Here is a 6476-nt window from a genome sequence, read left to right as displayed (position 1 = left end):
TGAGTGGAGGAAAAAGAATCAGATTTTGATTATTCAGGTGGAGGGAAAGGGGACATCAAAAAGGTCAAATAAATCATCAGCGTCATTCATATCATCATCTGTGTCCAAAATCTGGGAAATTACAAGTTTTTTAGGTACCTCCACATTTTTTGGTTTAGCTTTACATTTACCATCTGAAACGGAATTTCCCTCCTTAGCAGGAGGTCTGGGAGGCACCATGTCCTCAACCTTGCGTGAGGAAACCTCGTTGACCGTGCGTGACGCATCCGGAAAATCTTTTTTAGGATTGGAGGGTACCAATTTCCTATTTCTGCTATTCCTTGCAGAATGGGAGAGAGCTTTGGACATCAGAGCCAGCATAGAATTGTCCATGTTTTTGAAAAAAGCGTTTCATAGAGGCTTCCACTGCATGCTCTATAGAAGAATTAATAAAGACGTTCAAATCATTTTTGAAGGCTTCCCTTTCATCATTCTGCATATCAGATCTGAGAGAGCTGTCAATCTCCATAATAAAGATATGAGAAGAGGAAATGCAGGAGTAAAAAGGTTAACTAAACCCAAAGCAGAAGACCGTCTAAGGGCAACAAAATACAGGCAAGAAAAAAGGAAACCACTCCCACTGGGACGGAGCACAACTGGAGAGAAGGAGAACAGAGCTCCGTTGAGGAAAGCGAGGGAACAATCACAATTGAAATAAATCCAAAAGAGGAAGAGAGGAACTTATCTGACTGGGAGCAGCAAGAAAAGAGGGCTTTTCGCAGTCAGACCTAACATTATATCTGGGACTGCTCAGTCATTGGTTATTGTTGTTGGTTCTATTTGTTCCCATTGGTCAGCCGTTCGCTTAGCCTTCTGGGAACTGTAGTTTTTAGTGCTTATCTTGGCTGCTATTGTAATAAATGCAAGATAAGAAAGCATAATAGGAGCTTCCGGTCTTGCCATAAAATTGTATTTCTTTCCTTCCTCACACATATAATTTCATCGTATTTAAGATAATTTCCTCTATCCTTTCACTTAGAATGTTAAAATGAAACATTATATTAGAACCAATGATGTTTGCTTAAAGCGTGATTCTCATGAACTAACCAGGACATTGTGAATAGAAAATGTTTTGTTTCTTAGAGTAGTCCATTGTTCCACAATGGAACACTGAACAGCTAACAGAGCAGGTTTGCGAGATTCTCATGAGAACTTACTCGAATGTAACAAATGTATGAATGTTTAGTAACATCTTAGTTGCATCATGTAGACTTGTGCATTTACCGTAGGAATCGAAGGGAGAAGCTGCAGACCATCAGAAGATTCTTCCCCATTGGTTCGAGATGACTTCACACTGGAGCAGGGATACATATATTTTTGGTTTATAATAATAAGTGTTCCTAGCAATAGAGGCAATGCACAGCGAGGCTATGAGATGTAACGTACTTGATTGCACTTTTTTTCCCTTTCCTCAATTACTGTAAGATACTGCTGATGGTTATTGCTGTTGCCTGACACTTTGGCGACTATTTTGCTTATGCTGAAGATCATAACTACTGCTATGATTCCTAGCCTCAACTTTACAAAGAGTTTGTACTGCGACTGTTTGAAAGACTTGGCTGAGTTTCCAGAATTGCTGTTATAGATTCTAACTTCAAACACCAAACTCTTACTCCTTTCCAAAGAACTCTTTATGGGTTCTGATAGAAACACGACTCTTTAGATTAGAATGGAGACTATTTCCTTTATGGGGTGTTAGAGAGCACAGGGACCTACTAGCTCAATTTTACCATACTCAGCTGGGCCCATATAACATTCACACTGTGAACTAGCAGTCCTGCCTAACTAATTATTAATCAATCACCCTATCAGTGCCTTGAGTCCTTTCAGGACTTATACCTGTAAACCATGATTTACCAATCCTTGTCACCTCTACTATAAGTCCTGGGGATCGAAGAGGGAGTTAGTTTAAACAGGCAGTATTAAAACACATTTGCGCTTCCTGTAATACGCACAGACTCAGGGAAAGTTTTTAAAACCTTTATCTATGAAAGATTTTCTGAGTCAAAAATAGAAAAGCCACAATCTTGTGACCATAAATTTTACAAACAAGAAAATAACCAGTAGGACATAAAGTTTGTAAGAAATCACAGTAACACCTTTAGACATTGGTACCTGGGAAGGGTGAGAAAGGGAAATAGCACAAGGACATACCACATGGATTATATTTATCTAGAATGGTGCAATGACCAATCCTGGCCACGGGCTGGGGCAAATATGGACCAGGCTCCCGACTAATCAGGTGCCCACGGGACAAGTCAGGTGTAGATCAGGACAGGTGACCTCAGTTAAGTGCAATGCCAGTGTCACACCCCTCTCTCTCTGGAAAGCCAATTAGTACCCCGACTGGGTAATCGACAATTTCCACCAACACCTCGATTCTTCTGACAGAGTGCCCCACCAGCACCTCTGCTCTCGATCTCCTATAGCATGCGTTGGGTCAGTGACAGGTCAGCTACTCGGACAAGTCGGACAGTTTATCTATCTAAACCTACCTTAGTTATACCATTTCGGGGGCAATGTACCACCCCTAAATGATGAAAATCTATGAGTTCCCTTTCAGTGATTGGTTGGAAAGACGAGGAGAGGTCATCACACCATACTAAGAGGAGATCATCTCAATTGACTGGTATTAATTAAGTCTCCACCCACAATTTATTTTTCTCATGACTTTATTCCGCCCAACAATATTGGCATACAAATTATATACATTGTATTCTTGCTTCCTCTTTAGATGTCAGTAGAGCAGGTTCTCAGGAACATCGTGGGTAAGAAGGGTTTTGGCAGCCATTCAATGCCAATGCTTAAGCAATTTCGGAGTCTGAGTGCGCACGCGCAGCTTTGTCCAAGATTGAGTTTTATCAGTATTCAGGCCCAAGTACAAGCTAACAGCAAAGTCAAAGAGAAACATATTAGAATACAAAAATAAATGAATGCACTGTATACCACTTATTTATACTCTAATCCCATTACTTTATTTTAACTTTCGCATTAATAGTTAAGCAGAACGAACAAACTTAGTATTAGCTGCAGCATAAGCATGTGAAATTTAAAGCAGCCATTTCTGGCACTAGTGTGCAGAAGCGAGAAATTCCCTCCAAAGCAGAAATACGTCACACCACGTAGATGTGGCGAACGCATGCGTGGTAAAGTTCCCGCGTTTTCGGTGGCCATATTAAGACACTCGGGTTAATGTTAGTAAAAGCACATAGGTAAGCTTCTCCTAGATACAAAAAAAATGTGTGAAATGCAAATATTAGTAAACAAAACATGTTGGTTAATTAATTATAGGTTAATTTGAGAGGGCTGAATCCAAGCAAGTTTCAGTATAAGTGAAACCTTGCTCCATCAGGGGCATGTTGTCATTTATCTGCTGCCTTTCAGCATTATTTCCTTGATATTTCTGTAAATGAATTTATCTTCACTAACTGAATAAAATGACGAAAAACAAATACTAAACTTTTAACGAGTAATAAAGGTTTCTAAATCCTTACCAAACCTCTCGTCTTTGATTACTAAAAAATAATGCCTTCTGGTGATGTATTTAAGATGTTTTAATCCTGTGCTCCATTCTAAAACAGTGTGAAAGATCTACTGACCTAAGGAGAAGTTGGCTCGGAGTTGGAGATTCCTCATTTGTAAGTCATGGTTTAAACTGTAAATTAAATACTTATTTCCGCGATATCATGCCTTTGTTCGCATCCTTTTTTTAATTTTTATTTTTTTTATTTTTGTTTTATTGCGAGTTGATCAGATTACAAGCATATTCTATGAATGAAAGAAAAGCAAAAAAAAAAAAAGGGAAAAAAAAAAAGCAACACAACAATAGAGCAAGAACATTAGAAAAATAATATATACTGCAAATATTACATAGAGAAAAAAAACACAAATTAAACATAAAACATTATTTACACCCCCCTACTAATTCAAAAAATTTATTAGTTAGCTAAGCTGCTGATCCGGTTTCTCCCGTTATCCATCGCTCTACCGGTTCCCAAATTTTAATTCCCATTGTCCTTCTTTTACGTCCTTTAGTACTATATATGGCTCGTTCCATAGTATACCTTGCCAGCAATCGTCCTTGCCAAGAAAAAAAAGAGGGTGGGTCTGGGCTAATCCAATCCTGCGTCACACAAGAGCGAAAGATCCCAACAGAAATTAATAGAAACTTTTTATGATCATCTATCATAGATATGGCAGAGATTCCTATCAACACAAGCTCTGATGTAAGAATTACAGGTGTTCCAAGTATCAAAGAAAGGAAATGTTGAATTTCTGATAAAAGTCTGGTTAATTTCGGGCATGAAAAAAACATATGTACAGAGTCCGCTGCTTGTAAACCACATCTGTTACAAGCAGTGCCAGCTGAGGAACCCCATTTTGAAATTTTGGCTGGCGTATAGTAAAGATCGAATAACACCATATAATGTTGGGTTCTGCTCCTTCCTGAAAGCAAAATAGAATTAGCCAAATAAATGGATTCCTCCATCTTAATTAAACTTGATCCGAGTTTCTCGGTCCATAGATTTTGCCTAAACAATATATCGTCTGAATGTTTAGACATCAACTGATTATAAAAGAAGCCAATTTTCTTTTGTTGATACATGGAGTCGATTAAAGAAATTCGTTGTAATGATAATCGTTCTTGCTCTGATAATGCATTAAAGTAGCTATGCCATTGTAGGTATTTAAAATAATCAACATTCGTAAGTTTAAATTTGGTTTGAAGTTCAGTAAATAATAAGAGTTTATTGTCTTGTAGGAGGTCACTGAGCTGAGTAATACCACAGTTACGCCATCTTCTCGTGATGCTGTCTATACCCATAAATGGAAAGATATAAGAGGAAGTCAAGGGAGTATATCTCGTGATTTTAGGGATATCAAAGATTCGTTTAATAAATTTCCAAGCCCTAAAAGCAGCTTTTACGATTTTAAATTTAGTTTTTTTGTAATAGCTGGCTTCAACAAATTTTAGTAAGCATCCCTTGGCCTCTATCCCTAGACCCAGTTCGTAAATAGATGGGGAGTGGGAATTTAGAATTGGAGCCTTGTCGCCAATTATTAAGGGAGAGATAAACTGCAGAACTGATGATAAATAATAATAAAAGAAGTGTGGTGTACCCCAACCCCCCCTATCTTTTGGAATTATCATTTTTTGGTAGGCTCTTCGAGGTCGTTTATACCCCCAAAGAAATCTTCCTACCATTTTCTCCAGCTGTTTAAAAATAGGCATAGGGAATTCTAGCGGAATACAGCGAAATAAATATAGGAATTTGGGGAGAATCATCATCTTCATAGCATTATTCCTGCCATATAGAGAAATGTGTAAGTGATTAATACGCTCAAGCAGAGTATTTGATTTCTTTATCATAGGTAATATGTTTATTTCGGGAATTTGTGAAACCGGTAAAATGATCTTAATGCCCAGATATGTTGCTATGGAAACTATGTTGCTAAGTGGTGGGGGATTTTGACCGGTATATAGGATTTGCGTCTTGGCCATATTTAATTTGTAACCCGAAAAGGCTCCGAATTGGTTAGCCAGGTCTTCTATCTTTGGGATTGCTTTGGCTATGTCTGTGGTAAGAACCACCACATCGTCAGCATATGCTAATGCCCTATAATGTATGCCAGCTGCTACTACCGGCGTGATATCGTGCTCCTGATTCAATTTATTTAGAAAAGTATCAATATAAATTGCAAAGAGCAATGGAGAGGCAGGGCACCCCTGCCTAGTACCTCGACAGATAGGAAAAAAAGATGACTTATTTGTTCCAATTCTGATGGATGAGATAGGAGTATTATACAGCGCTTTCAATGCTTTTATCATGCCTGGTCCAAACCCTTTAAATGCTAATAAATCCCATAAATATGCCCAAGTCACTCGATCGAACGCCTTTTCGGCATCTAATAGAGTAACCCCCATTGGTGTGTTTGTACCTTCTGCCCAATCAAGTAATGCGATTACTCTACGGACATGGTCGGTGGTATCTCTTTTGGGTATGAACCCATGTTGCCAGCGAGAAACTATGGTTGGGATTATCATAGACAGACGGAAAGCTAAAATTTTAGAAAATACTTTGCTGTCAGCGTTTATTAGCGATATCGGTCTGTAAGGCGGTTTTTCCTTTTTTATAAATGCCATGATGGTCGATTCGGCCCATGATGGAGGAGTATCGCCTTTCTGTGCTGTCAAAAAAGTTGTTAACAGGTCTTGTTTTAGCACATTTCTGAAGATCCGATAGAATTCTAATGGAATTCCATCTGGTCCCATGGCTTTGCCAATGGCAAGAGATAAGAGCGTCGAATTTATCTCTTCCCAGGTAATATCCTGTTCTAATAGCTGGGTCTGCTCAGAAGAGAGTTTGGAAACATTGTCATTTTGGATGAAGTTTAAAAATAATTCCCTAGAATATTTTAGGGAATCTTGAGCATAT

Source organism: Lissotriton helveticus, chromosome 1_1 (genome assembly GCF_964261635.1).
Source record: "Lissotriton helveticus chromosome 1_1, aLisHel1.1, whole genome shotgun sequence".
In the NCBI taxonomy this organism is placed as follows: Eukaryota; Metazoa; Chordata; class Amphibia; order Caudata; family Salamandridae; genus Lissotriton; species Lissotriton helveticus.
This window is presented reverse-complemented; position numbering follows the sequence as displayed.